Raw genomic sequence first — 20,890 nt, forward strand, 5'->3', positions numbered from 1 at the left:
GCCTTCAGGGAGGCAGGTTGGACCCATTCCGCCACAGCCTGAACCTTGGCGGGGTCCATGCGGAATTCATGAGGAGTGAGGATTTGACCCAAAAATGGAATCTCCTGTACCCCAAACACACATTTTTCGGTTTTGGCAAACAGTTTGTTTTCCCGAAGGACCTGGAGCAATCGTATTCTCTATGAGGAGTTAACACTTCGGAGGCCTCCCTAGAGAAAACATCAGCGAAGTCCTGAACAAACTCGGGTAGCGTATTCGCCTCCTTAGGGGGAGAAATAGAATTAACAGAAAAACATGACGTACAACATTCATTACCCCATTTGGTTAGCTCCGCAGTATTCCAGTCAAACGTGGGAATATAAAAACTGCAACCAGGGTAGACCTAGAACCAAATCGTACGATAATCCCTGCATCAACATTACAGAGCATTGCTCCAAATGCATGGAGCCAACAAGGAGTTCAAAAACAGGGGTATGCTGTGTAAAATAACCATTAGCAAGAGGAGTGGAGTCGATACCCACTACCGGGACAGGTTTAGGCAAATCAATCAGAGGCATAGCAAGGGACATAGCAAATTCCACAGACATGATATTAGTAGAGGACCCTGAATCCACGAAGGCACTGCCGGTAGCAGACCTACCACCAAAAGAGACCTGAAAGGGAAGCAAGATCTTAGTACGTTTCATATTTACGGGAAATACCTGTGCGCCCAAGTGACCTCCCCGATGATCACATAGACGCGGAAGTTCTCTGGCTGCAATCTTACGCCTAGGACAGGTGTTCACATGATGCTTGTCGTCCCCACAGTAGAAGCAGAGACCATTCTTCCTGCGGAATTCTCTACGTTGTTGGGGGGACACGGAGGCCCCGAGTTGCATAGGTATCTCTGAATCTTTCGGGGAGGAACGAAGCAACGGAGCTTCGGGAGGCATCATGGGGGAGTCGGAGGAGAAAACACATAAACGTTCACGTTGTCGTTCCCTGAGACGTCGGTCAAGTCGTACCGCTAAAGCCATAACCTGGTCTAGGGAGTCAGAAGAGGGATAGCTAACTAGCAGGTCTTTCAGGGCATTCGACAGACCCAACCTAAACTGGCACCTTAAGGCAGGGTCATTCCACCGAGAAGCTACGCACCACTTCCGAAAGTCAGAGCAATACTCCTCAACAGGTCTCTTACCCTGACGTAAGGTCACCAGCTGACTCTCGGCAAAGGCAGTCCTGTCAGTCTCGTCATAAATAAGTCCGAGAGCAGAAAAGAAACAATCAACGGAGGAAAGTTCAGGGGCGTCAGGAGCCAAGGAGAAGGCCCACTCTTGGGGCCCTTCCTGGAGCCGGGACATAATTATACCCACCCGCTGGCTCTCAGAACCTGAGGAATGAGGCTTTAAACGAAAGTAAAGCCTACAACTCTCCCGAAAGGAGAGAAAAGCCCTCCGGTCCCCTGAGAACCGGTCGGGCAACTTGAGGTGGGGTTCAAGAGGTGTGGTGAGGGGAACTACCAGGGTAGCATCAGGCTGGTTGACCCTCTGAGCCAGGGCCTGGACCTGTAGGGAGAGACCCTGCATTTGCTGAGCCAGGGTCTCACGGGGATCCATAGTTGTGTCAGGGACCAGGGGTAGACTAGGTATGGGCTTGTGATTATGTAATCGCATGGGGTAGGGAGACGGACAAGTGAGCCCTAATCTACCCGCCACTCTGTCCCTGCCTACTTGCAACGACCCGCCCTAGGCGACGGGGTACAACTGGGCGGCGGTCCCTGCGCTCAGTAAGTGCACGACAAACACGACAAACATACAAAGGAACACAAGCAAGAAAAAGGGGCCGTTGCCCACGGCAACACCGTGAGCAACCAGAGTGGTGAACGAGCCGAGTCAAGCCAGGAGTGTGCGAGGTACAAAACGAAAAGCAGAAGAGTAGTCGGTAAGCCAGGGTCTGTATGGAGCAGGATCAAAAATAGCAGGAGCTGTAGCTGGGCCAGGAAACCACAAGGAAATCACAAGCACCGAGGGACAGGAAGTGCAGGCTTAAATAGACCGAGGGCGGGAGCTAGCTGAGTCTGGCCAGGTTACGATAGGTTCTCCCACTCCTAAGCCTGCCAGCCTGAATGGTGGAAGCAGGAGTCAGTCTCAGGGATGTATTCTCAGGTGCCGACTGATTAGTTCTGGGAGTTAACCCCGAAGCTGTGCCTGGCAGATCCTTTACACAAGCTGGTGAAGAAATCCAAAACCCCTACCCGCCTGCTTCGAGTGGTCAGTGGTAGGTTGATAGGCAAGACTCAGGGATAGAATAATAATATTTTTAGGGGGGACTGTCAGGGATCATTACCATGTATATTGTTTGCAAAAATATTATCCTCACACATATGTATATACATTTCAGTTCTTTGTGTAATATACTGATATATAATAAGTTCTTTGTTCATGTCGGACACGCCTATGGAAGACACCGCCCCCTGGAATGCAAAAGGAGTGTACAGAAGAACTTGCAGCTGAGAAGCCGGTGGGGCTTGGGCACGTCCCACGTCACTAGGGAGGGGGCATGTGTCTTTCTCTGTGTTCTTTGTTCTAAAATAAAGTTCAGTTTGACTTCCTGTCCTATCTGAGGAAAGCTGTGTACCAACATCTCTCTGGCTGGTTTACTTCTTTCCAGGCATGCCTTCAGCTTTCAATTTACAGAGGTGGTTATTCGGTGTGAAATAACAGGGAGAAGGAAGCTACCCTGAAATTCGGACTTGACATGATGACACCAGTATCCGCAGCTTGTTTCAAGATTGTTTTCAACTTCGAGTTAAAAAATTCCATCGGGTTCTGATTCAGTTGCCGTCTGGCCTCCCATTCATACAGGTCACTAGGCCATGCTACAATATTTCCCCCCTTGTTTAAGCACAACATCCTTCATCCGCTTAAGTTCTTTCAATGCATTACGTTCACATACCGTCAGGTTGTCACTAAAGTTTCTGGATATCAACCTCAAATCCTCTATGACTAATCTGACGAAAATGTCAACCTGCGGACAAAGGGAAATATATGGAAAACTTGTTGTTTTTTTGACGGGTACATAAAGGGAATTTTGATGTACAGTCATCCCTTCCATAGTTCTCAGCCAATAAACCCTCCAATGATCTTAGTGCCTCACTCTCTCCTCATCATTAGATGGAATAAATTGGAAATGTTTTTTTAAAATCAACTTGCGAGCAAATAAACGCAAATCTTTAACAGCCTCAAAGAAATTAAAATTGGCTGCTGGTGAAAAAGTTAAACCCCTTTTTAAGACTGAGACTTGGGCTTGAGTAAAGACTTTATTAGTTAAATTGATTACCTTTAGGGCTTATTCAGACGAACGTTAAATACGTCCGTGCAACGCGCGTGAAAATCACGCGCGTCGCACGGACCTATATTAGTCTATGGGGCCGTGCGGACAGTTCCGTGATTTTTACGCAGCGGGAGTCCGGTGCGCAAAACTCATGACATGTCTGTTCTTTGTGCGTATTTCGCGCATCACGCACCCAATGAAGTCAATGGGTGCGTGAAAATCACGCGCACCACACGGAAGCAATTCCGTGGGAGGCGCGTGATTCACGCAACAGCTGTAAAACTATGAATGTAAACAGAAAAGCACCACGTGCTTTTCTGTTTACAAACATCCAAACGGAGTGTCATAATGATGGCGGCTGCGCGAAAATCATTCAGCCGCGCATCATACGGTCCTGACACACGGGGCTGTTAAATACCTTTTGCGCACGCAAAACGCTGCATTTTTTGGTCTTTTTCTGAGTGTCCCTGGCCCTTCCGTCCTTCCTTTTCTTTTAATTTGATGACCCAGAGTGTGCATGTAATTCTGACCAGAATTTTCTTCCCGACCATATTCGAGTGTCCGTTTTGTCTAAAAAATGTTCCCCTTGAGTGCTTCTGGTAGATGATACAGAAGAGGATCGTGACAAGGATTGTTGTCGCCCTAATCATTGCCATCTATATGCACTGTTTGTCTGATAATCAGACAAATCCCTTTTAAATTTACTTGTCTTGTGTTCCTTTAAAGTGTAGCTAAACGTTTGACAAACTTCTGACATGTCATAGTGACATGTCAGAAGTTTGGATTGGTGGGGGTCCGAGCACTAAGACCCCACCAATCGCTAGAACGAAGCAGCTGAAGTGCTTGTGTGAGCACTGAGCCGCTTCGTGTCTGTTCGGCTTTTGTCAGAAAGCTGATGTATCGGTGTACGGGCTCATAGACTTTCTATTGAGTCCGTACACCGATACATTTATTTCCGGAAAAAGCCGAAACCGACATGAAGCGGCTGAGCACTCACACGAGCACTTCAGCTGCTTCGTTCTAGCGATTAGTCAGGGTCTCAGTGCTCGGACCCCCATCAATCCAAACTTCTGACATGTCACTATGACATGTCAGAATTTATCAAACGTTTAGCTACACTTTAATTTCACTTTCCCACTTAAAAAAGTCACTCTCCAACTCGCACTCGAAGTCCTTTAGGGAGATTTCACTGAGTTATTTTTTCAGTTTATCCTTTAAAGCCTCAATTTCGATTTCTGTAGCTTCACAGGTTCGTTTATCAAGGCCAATCAAAAGTTTAAAGAAATTCTTAGAGCATAATTTACATGACTCCTCCCACTTATTTTTAAAAATAGTATCTTCAATAGGAATGGACGGGAATACTTGAATCCTCAAACCACATGGGATTAGATCTTTTTGTAGGTAATGCTCAAGTGAAGCTTTGTTCCACCATACCCTCGTACGTTTCTTCAATAGATATTTCAATGACACCTTAATTTCTTTCACGTCTACATTTGCATCCTCTTGGGGTACATCAGTACCATCAAAAACAGTTGCTAGTTGTGTGACCCAAACTTGGTCACGTAATTTGTAATCCATATATAGTAATTTGATAATAAACTTTATTAGTCCCCCTCAAGAGGACAAAATACCCCCCTACAATTATTAGACAAACATTGTACAAGACAATTAAAAAACATAGATTTAGCGTCCATGGCCGCGGGCTGTCGGGTCCACTCATTTCCTGACACCTGCAGCCATGGATCTTTGAGCGCTGGTCCCCATCTCCTTCCCAGGAGACGCCAGCGCTCACTTACGCTCCGGTCGGCTGTGTCCCGTAGGGTGCGCGCGCATGCTCGTGCCCGCTCTTAAAGGGCCAGTGCGCGCACATGTAGGAAATCATCATCACCAACACACATGATTTCCTGGACTATAAGAAGTCCCCAGTCTGTCTGATCCTTGCCTGAGCGTTGTTAGTATACCCCAAGTCTGTCTTGCAAATGGTCCCTTAGTGTCTCCCATTCCAGTTGTTACCCGTGCCCTGTTACCCGTTCCTGTATCCCATGCTGTGTTCTTGTTCCTGTGCCTACTAGTTGGAGTCATGTCTACTGCACCTGTGTCATCCACCACGGCCTGTGTCATCTGCCACGTCCAGAGGGATTCGCCAGGTCTGACGCAACCTGCGGCACCTGTGTCATCCGCCACGTCCTGTGTCATCTGTCACGACCTGAAGGATTTGCCACGTCTGGCGCAACCTGTGGCACCTGCTGTCATCTGCCACGTCTGGTGTTACCTGCTGCACCCACCTCCATCCGTGCCAGAGCTGCGGCCACTATCTGGACTATCCAGGTACCCTTGTGTGGGAATTTGTATTTCTGGGGTTCCCTGTTGTTTGGCCAGCTGCCTCCCTGCTACAGCGGTGCAGCCTAGTGGGTCCACATACCCACAAACCGTGACAGTATGCTCAGGCCATGGACCCCGCTAGTCAACCTGAGTCCTTGACGACACAAGCCCTACTGGCCGAGATGCAAGACCTCCAGTCACGGCAAGACCAACTCCTCCTGTCGGTGAATGCCATAGCCCATCGTCACCGCACCCATTCCTGCTGTTCCTCCTGCTACACTTCCTGTCTGTACCAGTACAAACCCCCTGTCCTTCTTGCCGCTACCTCCACGCTATGACGGAGACCCGAGGACCTGCAGGAGATTTTTGAATCAGTGCCAGTTCCACTTCAGACTACATGCCAGGTCCTTCTCTTTGGATGACGTCAGGATCGCCTTCATCATCTCTCTTTGCTTACTGGCAAAGTCCTGGCATGAGCTAATCCTCTATGGGAACATCAGGGACCAGAGACCCATGACTTGTAGTGCTTCTTACGGACCTTCCGCTCGATCTTTGAGGAACCTGGGAGAGTTTCTTTGGCTGTTGCATCTCTGCTAATCCTACACCTGGGAGACCTCTCCGTGGGCGAGTATGCCATTCAGTTCCGTATCCTGGCTGCTGAGTTAACCTGGAACAACGAGGCTTTGGTGGCCACATTTTGGCAGGGACCGTCTTCGGGGATTAAGGATAAGATGGCCGCTCGCGATCAACCATCTACCCTGGACGATCTTATCCTACTTGCCTCCCGGGTTGACATGAGTATCCGGGAGCGTTCCCAAGAGGTTCTCCGAGAGAGAGAACTTCCTAAGCTGGATTCTACATTTCAGCAATCCTCCTTAGTCGTTCCACCAGAGGATCCTATGCAGATAAAGCATGTCAAATTGTCTATCCAGGAGAAACAACGCAGACGCACTTCGGGGCTTTGTCTGTATTGTGGCCTCGGAGCCATATTGTGCGTTTGTGTCCCCAGCGGCCAGAGACACCCCATTGCCTAGGATTGGTTGGAGTGACAACCCTAGGTGGAACGGTACCTAATAAAGCATTCTGTTCCAAGCTGACTATTCCTGTGACCCTAGTATCCGGCGAGAGGACGAATCGGGTTTCTGCCTATCTTGACTCTGGGTCTGCTGCAGACTTCATCTAAAAGGAGCTAGTGGATGATCTTCAGTTGCCCACAGTTCCCCTGCAGACATCTTTGTCTGTTGCCTCAGTGAATGAACTGCCTCTGCCTCATCCCATCATTTCTAAAACCAAGCCGTTGAAGCTCCAGGATGGAGTCCTTCATTCTGAACTAATTTCCTTCCTTGTTTTTCCCAAGGCCATCAATCCTGTTCTGCTGGGCCTGCCTTGGCTTAGACTACATGCTCCAGTCCTGGACTGGAATTCCGGAGAGGTTCTCCAATGGGGCTCCAAGTGCCTTGTTCGTTGTCTGTTGCAGATCCATCCTGTCCAGCCTCCTCTACCTCAATCATTGGCAGGACTGCCCCCCAGTTTGCTCAGTTTGCAGATGTTTTCAGCAAAAGGGAGGCTGAGACGCTGTCTCCACATCGGACTTATGACTGCCCCATTGAACTGGTTCCTAATGCCTCTCTGGCCCATGGCCGGGTATATACCCTCTCTCCTTGCCAGAGTCTCTATCCATGTCGGCCTATATCAAGGCGAATTTGGAGAGGGGTTTCATACGAAAGTTTTCCTCCCCAGCTGGGGCTGGGTTCTTCTTCGTTAAAAAGAAAGACGGATCCCTTCGACCCTGCATTGACTACAGTGGTCTCAACCAGATCACGGTCAAGAACAAATACCCATTGCCACTTATATCCGAGCTATTTGATCGCATACGAGGAGCCAAAAATTTTTCAGAGCTAAACCTGCGGGGGGCTTATAACCTAATCCGGATTAGTCGGGGTGACGAATGGAAGACGCCATTTAACACTCGTGGAGGGCATTACAAATACCTAGTGATGCCTTTCGGACTGTGTAACGCTCCTGCAGTGTTTCAGGAATTTGTTAATGTTATCTTCCGAGATCTCCTCTATATCTGTGTTGTTGTTTATCTCGATGATATTTTGATTTTCTCCCCAGATCCGATGACTCATCGGAGGCATGTCCGTCAAGTTCTACTACGATTAAGGGAGAATCGTTTATAAGCCAAGCTGGAGAAGTGCGTCTTTGAGAGGAGTTCTCTGCCCTTCCTGGGCTACATCATATCGGATCAAGGTCTCAAGATGGATCCTGAGAAAGTGAGAGCTGTCCTGGAGTGGCCACGTCCTCAAGGTCTGAGGTCCATACAGCGTTTCCTGGGATTTGCCAATTTCTATCCCAAACTTCTCATCACTGACATCTCCTATTTCCACTCTTACCAAGAAGGGTGTGAACGCCAATGTGTGGACCCCAGAGGCAGAGTCCGGATTTATTAGTCTCAAAAAATCCTTCACTTTAGCCTCCATCATCCTGACGTATCTCGACAGTTTTCTTTGGAGGTGGACGCCTCTTCTGTTGGTACAGGTGCACTTCTGTTCCAGAGGAGCTCCAAAGGAAAGGCAGATAAAGATACGTATCAAAATAGAAAGAATCACCCGTTCAAACAAATACCATGTCAGTCATGTGAATAGGGCAGAACATCGCCATCATGTCCAACACGGCAAATAGTTCAACAATACCATCATAAACAATATTGTTGGATCATATCAGTAATATAATATGGCAGTGATATGGAAAGAAAAAAGAAGACACAGAGCGCTCCTCCGGGGTATTGCTGTTGTTACAGCGTGGTCAACAGTAATGTGCTTAAAATTAGATTTTGCACTCACCTTTTGAAGTTGTGCTAGATGGTCGGCACAACTCGATCATTAAACCAATGGAGCCTCAGTACTCCGTATGTGTGCAGTCTGTTAGCCCTCTGGGTGAACACCGGTGGCTGAGTGGATGAGAGTGCAGTCCAAATTGTGAAAAAGTCCAAGACCTTGTCCTGTCACCAGGAACTGACTGCACGGCCTGATAAAAAGGTAATACAAACTAACCACTTCCACCATGAACTGTAATCAAGCCATGAACTGCACCATGAACTGCACCCTAAGGGCTTTTTCACACGTAACGGAATTGCTGCGTATTTTCCGTCCGGAAAGAACACAGCAGAACAATCTCATATGCACGCTGCGTAAAATTTCCGACCAGAAATTCACCTGCAGTGCGTAATTTTAGTACCGCAGCTTTTCAATTCCTGATGTGGAAAGTGGACTGAATTGCTTAATTTTTCAGAGGAGACATCACCATCTCCCAACATTGACAAAAAACGCAGCAAAATCCGGATCATTTACTGCAGTAAAATGGTGGGGGTTTTCTGCAGGGAATTGTCTGCTAGTTTTAACAAAAATGCTGCAGAAATTCTCTGCAGCAATTCCGTTACGTGTGAACAAGGCCTAAGACTTACAAGGCCTAAGACTACGTAGATATTTAAAGGCCTTGTTTTTTTGTGCAATTTTTTTTAGGGGTAGCATTTCACATTGATACAATAACTTTATTGTATAGATAGTTGTGCGTAAGGGAAGTATTTGTATGTTCTATGCTGTTTACTGTCTTATTTAATAAAAAATATTAATTTGTATGTTTTTGTTTTCCATAGATATTGTCATTGTTAGAGGCTCAGGTGTCAAAAGCTGATTAGAAAGATCTCTGTATTGTCCAGTTATATATTTATACATAGTGACTAGATCACCCCTAAACCGTCTTTTTTCTAAACTGAATAGCCCCAAGTTTGATAACCTTTCTTGGTACTGCAATCCTTTAATTCCTTAATTTTCTTGGTCACCCTCCTTTGCACCCGTTCTAGTTTAGCCATGACCCTCTTATACACAGGTGCCCAAAATTGTACACAATATTCCATGTGTGGTTTGACTAGTGATTTCTATTGATTCAAAACTCAATTCTTGTCATGTGCATCTAGGCCTCTTTTGATGAATCCCATGAATTTATTTGATTTGGCAGGAGCTGTCTGGTACTGGTTGCTAAAGTAAGTTTACTGTCCACCAATATCCCCAAGTCTTTTTCAGTGGCAGTTTAACCTAGTGTTTTACTATTTAATGCATAATTATAGTGTTTTTTCTGAAAAACACCAAAATGTATCGAAAATTTTGAAAAAAACAAGATGTTATAAGTACTCACCGTAGAATCCTTTTCTTGTTCAGTTCATTGGGGGACACAGACTGTGGGTTAATGCTGTTGCCACTAGGAGTCTTGATACTATGAAACCAAAAAGTGACTGAAAACCGTGAATGCAAAAATGCCTTCAAAACAATTAGGTGGGAACTGTGTCCCCAATGAACGGGACAAGAAAAGGATTTTATGGTGAGCACTCAAAAAACCCTGTTTTCTTGTTAGTTAAATTAGGGGACACAGACCGTGAAATGTCCTAGAGCAGTCCCCAGGGGCGGAAACAGAACACAGGACATGGTCAGTTATTTCACAGTTACCTGCAATACCATGTGACCCAGAGAAGCGTCTGCAGAGGCGAAGGTATGCACCTGGTATTACTTGACCAAGGTGTACAGAGAAGACCAGGTGGCCGCATTGCACAGACTGGGCCATGGACCCGATAAGCCATGCAAACAAGCATTCAAATTCACCTCTGAGATGATGAAGAGGGAATACAACAGCTGGAAGGAAGCAGTGATAGAAAAGTAAATCCGCAGAGCACTGACAACATCCAGGTTGTGGAGGATTTGCTCCCTCGGATGACTGGGAGAAGGACAAAAATACGGCAAGACAATATCCTCATTCATGTGGAAATTTGAAATCACTTTAGGCAAAAAAGAAGACACCGTGTGGAGCACCGCCTTGCCTTGGTGAAAAGACAAAAACGGAGAATGACAGGAGAGAGCCACCAACTCTGAGACCCTCTGGATGGAGGTCACCACAACCAGAAAAACAACCTTCCAGGACAGAAAACGAAGAGAGATTTCCCTTAAAGGTTCAAATGGAAGGATGGTAAATCTTTTGGGATTGAGTATTCAGACCATGATTCAGACCTGGAATGACCGGATCAGAGAAACCCTTGAACTTCAAAACTGCGGTTTCACATGTCAAATGCAGCCGAGGTAAAGCAAAGTGGAACATTGGATCTTGGGAAAGGAGTTCTTCCCGCTGAGGAAGCAGCCACGGGGCATCTACTCACAGGAGCATGAGATCCACATACCAAGCTCCGCGAGGCCAGTCTGGGGCCACCAGAATGGCTGGGATTCCTACGTCCTTGAACCTTTTCAGCACTCGAGGCAGGAGTGGAAGAGGAGGAAAGATATAAAGGCGGTTGAAGGCTGACCAGGGGAGAACCAGAGCATCGGCTGCTATGGCCCTCGGACCCCAGGTTATTGTGATGTAGTCCGGGAACTTGTGATTGAGGTGAGAGGCGGAGAGATCCACGTCTGAGAAACCCCACCGAATGCAAATGTGGTGAAAAATCTTTGGATGAAGAACCATTCTTCAGGGTCCAGGCATTCCCGGCTCAGGTAATCCGCCTCCCAGTTGTCTGCTGCTGTGATGTGCACTGCTGAGATTGCTGGGGCATTTTGTTTCACCCAGTGAAGGATCTTGGTGGTTTTCTTCCATACAGTCCTGCTTCTTGTACCTCCCTGTTGATGTTGATCTGGAGCTTAGCTTCTGGGTCGGACAAGGTGCTCTGGACTGTGATGCAGCCGGAGACCACTCCCTGCTGGACAAACTTGCGTCTGTTGTGAGGACTTGCCAGTGGAGAATTGTGAAGGGTTATCCCTGAGAATTCAGTGTAATGTTAAGACTGTCCAAGTTGTCCGTTTGGAAGGTGCCTTTACCAGAAGATCATCTAAGTATGGTATAACTGATATCCCCCTGGATCGGATGAGAGCCATGGGTGCCGCCATGACCTTGGTGAAAACCCTTGGAGCCGTGGCCAGCCCGATGGGGAGGGCCACAAACTTGAAATGCAAAGCGCTGGAAACGCTGATGTACTTGTGAAATGGGCACATGAAGATAAGCAATCCTTGATATCTATTGGGGACAGGAACTCATCCAGCTCCAAGGAAGAGACCACTGATCGCAGAGACTCCATGCGAAACATTCGACTCTTCACATGTCAATTGAGACGTTTTAGATACAAAATGGGTCGAAGAGATCCGTCCTTTTTTACTGTGAAAAGGTTGAAATAAATGAGGACAGTAACTCGTCCACCTCCAAGGAGGTGCAATAATTCATTGAAGAAGCTGGTTCGGATATATCTCTTGAATGAAAAAGAATGAAGGATAACTGCAGCATTTTTGTCCAAAGAGGAAGCAGAGGAAGAATGATATTTCTTTGATTTCCTGGCCTGCTTGCGGGATGCACTGGGAGAACTAGAATTAGTGCAATCCAGGGAAGAATGTCTGGGGGCATGAAAGGCCTGTGGTGCCTGAGAGGAGTCAGACAATGAGATGCTAATTGCTGGGAAAGGCGTGGTAAGGCATCTACCGTGGCCTGAGAGAGGAGGGCGAGATTATCAAACGCCTGGGTAAGGGAAGCCGCCCATTGGGGGGTAATATGCTCACCAACTATGGGAGCTTGGGAATCCTGTAGTGGTTTAGACGGATGGCACTGAACACAGACTAGGTTAGCCTGCCTGCATGGAAAATTTGTACTGCACCGCGTACACGCAAAGTGGAGCTTTGCCCTTTGAAGACATAATATAAGCCTTTTACAAAAAAACACTATAGCCAATGGCTATCCTACCAGATGGAAACTACACCTCATCCCGCAAATAAGCCCCCATATAGACACATCAAAAGAAAAAAACACAAAAGTTATGGCTCTTGGAAAGTGGAGATGCAAAAACAAATAATTTTGTTTAAAAGGGTTTTTATCGTGCAAACATACTAGATCATAAAAAAAAAACTATACATATTTGGTATCACTGAAATCGTACCGACTCATAGAATAATGGTACTATGTTACTCATGCCTATGTTACTCATGCCTATGTTACTCATGCCTTACAGTGAACTGTGTAAATTTAAATTGTGAAAACCAATGCTGGAATAGATGTTTTTTTCAATTCCCTTCCAACATAAAAAAGTTAATAAAAATTTATCAATATATTATTTATACCAAAAAATTGTGCCTTTAAAAAATAAAACTCGTCCTGCAAGAAATAAGCCCTCATAAAGTTATGTTGAAATAAAAACGTATGACTCTTGGAATGCGACAATAAAAAAAACGTAAAAGAATGCCCAGTCATTAAGGCCAAATAGGTCTGGTTGTGAAGTGGTTAAAGGGAATGTATTATCTATAATTTATTTTACTAATTAATTAAAATCAGATCGTGAAACATATTCTTTTGTCTAATTATTGTAGACTTTTTTTTAATTCTATTTTCTGTACATGATTATGGAGGCAGCCATCTTGCCTGATTTGTTGTTAATAGCATTTAGATATCAGCGTTACAGCAGCCACATGGACAATAGGAAACAACAGTCTGGAGCTGACCCATTGACTTCTACGGACTGTTTTCTAGGTGTGCTCAGTTACCTGTGCAGAGGTCATTGTGCAGGGAGAGGGAAGAGGGGAGCTGTGTCCATCATCTATTGTCAAAGGTGGATCCTGTGTTATCTATCTCTAGGTGTTACCTGTCAGTGTAATCCTGCCTGTGATGATACTGAGATTTATGCGAAGAAGTGATCTCTAAGGAACAGGAAGGGTCAGTCTATTATGAATGGGTGGATCCTGTGTTATCTATATATAGGTACACTGAAGGACCCTATTAGTTGGCGGGCAGGCGAACAGTTACATTTTACAAAGAATGCCAAAGGCAACTAAAGCCCATATTTTCCCCCCACTAACATGTATCACTACTCTAAATACTAAGGAGTTATCTTTATTAATTTTAACAAAAATACGTCTTTGTTAAAATCTATATATAGGTGTCACCTGTCAGTGTCCTGCCTGTGATGATACTGAGATGTATGCTGAGAAATGATCTCTAAAGAACAAGAAGGATCAGTTTATTGCCAATGGTGGATCCTGTGTCATCTCTCTCTCTTTATAATATATATATATATATATATGTAGAAGAAATCCCACAGCACTCCAATGGTTCAAAAAAGCTGTGTAGTTTTATTCAGTCAACAGCTGCAAGGTTTCCATCCTGCTATAGGACCTTTTTCAAGCATGCTTTTTTGAACCATTGGAGTGCTGTGTGATTTCTTCTATTTATCTCCCATAATCCGTGGATCTGGATTACCTGCTTGCACCCATTACCGTGGTGGAATTTGACGCAGAGTGCTGCTTATCTCTATCTATATAGGTGTTACCGGTCAGTGTACTACGAAACTCAGTGGCCAGTGTGAAAATTGCAAGATTTTAGGCTTAATTTTTAAATATAGATAATGATAGAGAAAATGAAAAAAAACACAGCACCAAAGAAAATCTTAATAAATGCAGTATATGTTTGACATAAACTTGATTTAAACAATACATAATTTTCTGATGACACATTTCTAGCAAAAAAAATAAATTACAGAGTTGGAATTGGGGGATGCCGGGAATAAAGGGGAGGTACGTAGTTAAAGAGGCTCTGTCACCAGATTTTGCAACCCCTATCTGCTATTGCAGCAGATAGGCGCTGCAATGTAGATTACAGTAACGTTTTTATTTTTAAAAAACGAGCATTTTTGGCTAAGTTATGACCATTTTTGTAGTTATGCAAATGAGGCTTGCAAAAGTCCAAGTGGGTGTGTTTAAAAGTAAAAGTCCAAGTGGGCTTGTATTATGTGCGTACATCGGGGCGTTTTTAATACTTTCACTAGCTGGACGTTCTGATGAGAAGTATCATCCACTTCTCTTCAGAACGCCCAGCTTCTGGCAGTGCAGACACAGCCGTGTTCTCGAGAGATCACGCTGTGACGTCACTCACAGGTCCTGCATCGTGTCAGACGAGCGAGGACACCGGCACCAGAGGCTACAGTTGATTCTGCAGCAGCATCAGCGTTTGCAGGTAAGTAGCTACATCGACTTACCTGCTAACGCCGATGCTGCTGCAGAATCAACTGAAGCCTCTGGTGCCGGTGTCCTCGCTCGTCTGACAGGATGCAGGACCTGTGAGTGACGTCACAACGTGATCTCTCGAGAACACGGCTGTGTCTGCACTGCCAGAAGCTGGGCGTTCTGAAGAGAAGTGGATGATACTTCTCATCAGAACGCCCAGCTAGTGAAAGTATTAAAAACGCCCCGATGTACGCACATAATACACGCCCACTTGGACTTTTACTTTTAAACACACCCACTTGGACTTTTGCAAGCCTCATTTGCATAACTACAAAAATGGTCATAACTTGGCCAAAAATGCTCGTTTTTTTAAAAATAAAAACGTTACTGTAATCTACATTGCAGCGCCTATCTGCTGCAATAGCAGATAGGGGTTGCAAAATCTGGTGGCAGAGCCTCTTTAATAAAAAAAACAAACAATAAAAAAACCACATGACAGGTCCTTCTTAAGAAACCTCTGAATTCACTTTCTAAATCCATTATTACTTACCTGTGGTAACACCTCCTGGAATTTCCTCCTCCACTTCACTTTTACACGGTTGATCGCCCCTCACCGGCTCTTCTTCTGCTTCATCCTCCGCTTTAACAATAGTCAGATCTTCCCCCTGATTTCACATATGTAACAATTCAGTACAATACAGCAAAGTGCAAAGAATCTAACAGATCAACATAAGAAACCACCAAAATCTTCTACCGCAGGACCAAAAAGCTCCATACACCCCCTATATACACTACCGTTCAAAAGTTTAGGGTCACTTAGAAATTTCCTTATTTTTGAAAGAAAAGCAGTTTTTTTCAATGAAGATAACATTAAATTAATCAGAAATACACTCTATACATTGTTAATGTGCTAAATGACTATTCTAGCTGCAAATGTCTGTTTTTTAATGAAATCTCTACATAGAGGCCCATTTCCAGCAAACATCACTCCAGTGTTCTAATGGTACATTGTGTTTGCTAACTGTGTTGGAAGGCTAATGGATGATTAGAAAACACTTGAAAACCCTTGTGCAATTATGTTAGCACCGCTGTAAACAGTTTTTCTGTTTAGAGGAGCTATAAAACTGACCTTCTTTTGAGCTAGTTGAGAATCTGGCGCATTACATTTGTGGGTTCGATTAAACTCTCCAAATGGCTCGAAAAAGAGAGCTTTCATGTGAAACTCGACAGTCTATTCTTGTTCTTAGAAATGAAGGCTATTCCATGCGAGAAATTGCCAAGAAACTGAAGATTTCCTACAACGGTGTGTACTACTCCCTTCAGAGGACAGCACAAACAGGCTCTAACCAGAGTAGAAAGAGAAGTGGGAGGCCCCGCTGCACAACTGAACAACAAGACAAGTACATTAGAGTCTCTAGTTTGAGAAATAGGCGCCTCACAGGTCCTCAACTGGCAGCTTCATTAAATAGTACCCGCAAAACGCCAGTGTCAACGTCTACAGTGAAGAGGCGACTCCGGGATGCTGGCCTTCAGGGCAGAGTGCCAAAGAAAAAGCCATATCTGAGACTGGCTAATAAAAGGAAAAGATTAATATGGGCAAAAGCACACAGACATTGGACAGAGGAGGATTGGAAAAAAGTGTTATGGACAGACGAATCGAAGTTTGAGGTATTTGGATCACATAGAAGAACATTTGTGGGACGCAGAATAACTGAAAAGATGCTGAAAGAATGCCTGACGCCATCTGTCAAGCATGGTGGAGGTAATGTGATGGTCTGGCGTTGCTTTGGTGCTGGTAAAGTGGGAGATTTGAACAAGGTAAAAGGGATTTTGAATAAGGAAGGCTATCACTCCATTTTGCAACGCCATGCCATACCCTGTGGACATCGCTTGATTGGAGCCAATTTCATCCTACAACAGGACAATGACCCAAAGCACATCTCCAAATTATGCAAGAACTATTTAGGGAAGAAGCAGGCAGCTGGTATTCTATCTGTAATTGAGTGGCCAGCGCAGTCACCAGATCTCAACCCCATAGAGCTGTTGTGGGAGTAGCTTGACCATATGGTACGCAAGAAGTGCCCATCAAGCCAATCCAACTTGTGTGAGGGGTTTCTGCAAGCATGGGGTGAAATTTCTCCCGATTACCTCATTAAATTAACAGCTAGAATGCCAAAGGTCTGCAATGCTGTAATTGCTGCAAATGGAGCATTCTTTGACGAAAGCAAAGTTTGAAGGAGAAAATTATTATTTCAAATAAAAATCAATATTTCTAACCTTGTCAATATCTTGACTATATTTTCTAGTCATTTTGCAACTCATTTGATAAATATAAGTGTGAGTTGTCATGGAAAACACAAAATTGTCTGGGTGACCCCAAACTTTTGAACGGTAGTGTATATCTGGTATAGGGCTCAGCTTCATCTACCTGATGATTCCATGGGACATTGTGATTTTCCTCTGGACACTCCTGGGAATACAGAGGACTGGGACATCTCTCTGGTGGATTTCTGCTACTGGATCCATCTGTAGGAAACATACCAGTGACTGAATACATTACTACTGTATATCTGTCTATATATATCAGACACTTCTCTCTACACTTCCATGTTTATTGGTCAGAGCCTAAAATAGAATGTTAAAATCCTCACTACCTGTGTCGATGTTCCTGCACTTTGTAAGCCGCAGGCCTAAAGTAGACGGCGGCCTACCACAGCGACCAGCAGAGCGCGGGTCCTGTGTCTCGAACACACAGGAGCATAATAATATTGATCACATCTAAGTTGATGATAACAGCTGTATCATAAAATAATAAAAAAGTAAGTTTCATTAAATTAAAATAAAAAAAACAAAAAACAAAGTGAATACAAAAAAAATGTGTACATAGCCTTTAAGGACAGAATCATTTTTGGCTTTAATCAGTTACCATAGAACAAATGAGACAGCACAAACTATATATAGAAAATTTATTTTTCCTTTAGAATTGCAGTACAAAAAACTTGACAGTACGAAAGATGTAATAGATGCAATATTCACCATACAAATGGCAATTGTTGACCGATTTCACATAGGATCCTTATCCAAATTAAAAGAGAGGCTGCTGGAGGAGAACAGGCATTTATTCACATTGATGTTTCGGAGACCGCCCCCTTTCTCGAGCATGTGTGGTATTCACAAGTGTCATCTTAAATAACCGACAGCAAAATGCAATCAAGCCCATTGCAAACAGCCTTGTGGTACACATTAAAAACACTTAACAGACACGGCTTAGTTGGAGATGGAGAAAGGCAGTCCTGGGGGACTTCATTAGGATGCCAGGCGCCCTGTTTGTAACGTCTTAGATGCTGGGATCCTGCTTGATCGCATCATCTAAGGGGTTAAACAGATAGGAACAGAGCGATCGCTGTTCCTGGCTGTTAGTCCCGGGTGTCAGCTGAATGAATCCATCACGACTCTGATCGACAGTGTCTAAGGTAAGCCTAAGGCGTTCACCAGAGCCGACCCTAAAGTGGGATGGACTTTGCTGCTTAGGACCCAGGTTGTCTTAGCAGAGTTGAGCTTTGGATAGGAGGTGCAATGCAGACTAACCTGAGCAGGAAACCAGACAGCCAGGAGTAAAACAGAAAGTCCAAATCAGAAGGCAAGCAGATATCAGAAATAGCAAAGGTCAAAACCGGCTAGGAGCAGACAATCCAAAATCCGCAAACAAGAGGTTAACGAGACAACCGGAGTTCAGTTTCCAAAAGGTTCAGAAGTCAGGAGTACAGGGAATGTAGGAAGCTTGATCAGACACCAAAAGACAGGAAAATTCACAAGCACTGACAGGTGGAGGAGGCTGGGTATAAACAATAATTCTACACCTGAAGGCAGAAAGACAGACAAAAGAGATAGGCTCAAGGTAAAACAGACAGGCCCAGAAGCCAGAACCATTGTCATGGTAACCTTAAGGGAACAGGCATTTTCCTGACATAGGGATCCTATTTAAATTCGGGCAACAATTGCCATTGCTGGCATTTCCATATGTATGCTGAATATTGAATCTATTACAACTTTTGTACTGTCAAGTTTATTGTACTGAAATTCTCAAAGTATATATAGTTTGTGCTGTCACGTTTGTTCTATGATTGCTAAGGAGGGTGGAGAGACCTCACCTGCACAATTTAACTCCAGAAGTGGTGCCTAGGAGAAGAAACCTGGTTTTTTTCTTTTGTTTCTCATGTAATTAATCACTTACCGCGTGCTGCCAGATTTGACCTATTTAAGAGAGAACTATTTCTCAAATCTGACGTTTCACTTTAAGGGTATGTGCACATGGGGCAGATTAGCTGTAGACTTTCTGCGACTGATTTAATTGCGGAAAGTCCACAGCGTATTACAGTAGAAGCAATATGATGAGATTTCAACAAATCTCATCCACTCGCTGCAGGAAAAACATGCAGAAAGGAAAAGCGGTGCAGATTCCCAATCTACAGAATGTCAATAAACCACACAGAAAATCCGGTCAGACGCTCCGCAGTGTTTACACCGTATGTGGACGTACCATAGGTGGGAATAAGATTTTACTTATCCAAGTCATTCTGAGATTGTTTTTTCGGAACACATTGTACTTTATATTAGTGGTAAATTTAGCTTCATACATTCTGTGTTACATAGTTGTCCCCAGTTTATAAGTGCCCTATCTCCTACTTAATCTAATAGGTGCTTTAATGTAGGTAATAACAATTTAGTTTTTTTTTTTTTTAACTTTCTGATAATTTTTACTTTTATGCTAATTTGTCCTTGATGCCCAACTGTTTTTTTTTTTTTACTTTTCACCATATGGGCGTTGTAAAGAAAAGTGTATGACGCTGAACAATCAGCGTCATACACTTCTCTTCATTCATGCCCAGCTTGTTTCACAGCACAGCGTGATCTCGCAAGATCACGCTGTGACGGGACTTCCTCCCGCAGGTCCTTCACCGGAGCGACGGAAGAGTCAACAGACATCACCTCCAGCCGTGCCAGGACGTTTATCCGTTTTATGTGTCTGTTCAGTCTCCCATGGCTCTGGTGAAGGACCTGTGGGAGGAACTGAATAGTAGCTTGCATGCTACGCGGCTTCTGTAACTGCCATTCAGTACTATAGGAGTTACGGAAACAGCGTAGCTCAGCAAGTTACACTGTTTCCGTATCTCCCGACCATGTAATCAGTAAGTGGCCGGAAGGCAGCGTGAGCACAAAAAGCTAGAACGGGGTTTAGGGTGCCTCGTTCTAGAGATAGGTTTAGGATGCCCCGTTCTAGTTACGCAGGGGCGTAACTAGGAAACACTGGGCCCCATAGCAAACTTTTGACTGGGCCCCCCTCCTCTGTGTGCCACACACAGCCTGGCCTTGTAGATAGTGCCCCCCTGTAAATAGTGCCATACAGCCCCCCCTGTAGACAGTGCTATACAGCCCCCCTGTGGACAGTGCTATACAGCCCCTCCTGTAGACAGTCCTATACAGCCCCTCCTGTAGACAGTGCTATACAGCCCCTCCTGTAGACAGTGCTATACTGCCCCCTGTAGAGAGTGATATACAGCCCCCCTGTAGACAGTGCTATACAGACTCCCCATACAGTGCTATACAGCCCCCTGTAGACATTGCTATACAGCCTCCCACATACAGTGCTATACAGCCCCCCCTGTAGACATTGCTATACAGCTCTCCCTGTAGACATTGCTATACAGCCCCCCTGTAGACAGTGCTATACAGCCACCCCTGTAGACAGTGCTATACAGACTCCCCATACAGTGGTATATACAGCCCCCCCCCCTGTAGACATTGCTATACAGCTCCCCCTGTAGACATTGTTACACAGCCCCCCTGTAGACAGTGCTATACAGCCCCCTATAGACAGTGCTATACAGACTCCCCATATAGTGCTATACAGCCCCCTGTAGACATTGTTATACAGCCTCCCCATACAGTGCTACACAGCCTTCCCAGTAGACTGTGATATACTTTGAAGTATCACAAAGAGGGACAATCGATGTGGCACGCAGCAGCAATTTTGTTTTCTTTTAAGCCACGCCTCTAATCCCCCCAATCCCTGCTCATACACACCCGGTTCAGCCCACACAGTATAATGCCCCAAAAGCTACTACCATACAGTATAATGCTCACACAGATGCCCCATACAGTATAATGCCCACACAGATGCCCCATACAGTATAATTCCCACACAGATGCCCCATACAGTATAATGCTCACACAGATGC

General features: G+C 44.9%; 1 long non-coding RNA gene across 1 annotated transcript in view; it reads right to left on the reverse strand.

The window, feature by feature from the left end:
• LOC142679607 (uncharacterized) overlaps window positions 1–17,165 on the reverse strand; it is a 35,205-nt gene extending 18,040 nt beyond the window's left edge. Inside the window, exons 1-2 of the long non-coding RNA XR_012852854.1 lie at window positions 17,080–17,165; window positions 15,202–15,316 (exon numbers count right to left, since the gene is read on the reverse strand). This is a non-coding gene — a long non-coding RNA (uncharacterized LOC142679607). The remainder of the gene's footprint in view (window positions 1–15,201; window positions 15,317–17,079) is intronic.
• Between the last annotated feature and the right edge of the window lie 3,725 nt (window positions 17,166–20,890).

The sequence above is a fragment of the Rhinoderma darwinii genome, chromosome 1, assembly GCF_050947455.1.
Source record: "Rhinoderma darwinii isolate aRhiDar2 chromosome 1, aRhiDar2.hap1, whole genome shotgun sequence".
NCBI classification, from domain to species: domain Eukaryota; kingdom Metazoa; phylum Chordata; class Amphibia; order Anura; family Rhinodermatidae; genus Rhinoderma; species Rhinoderma darwinii.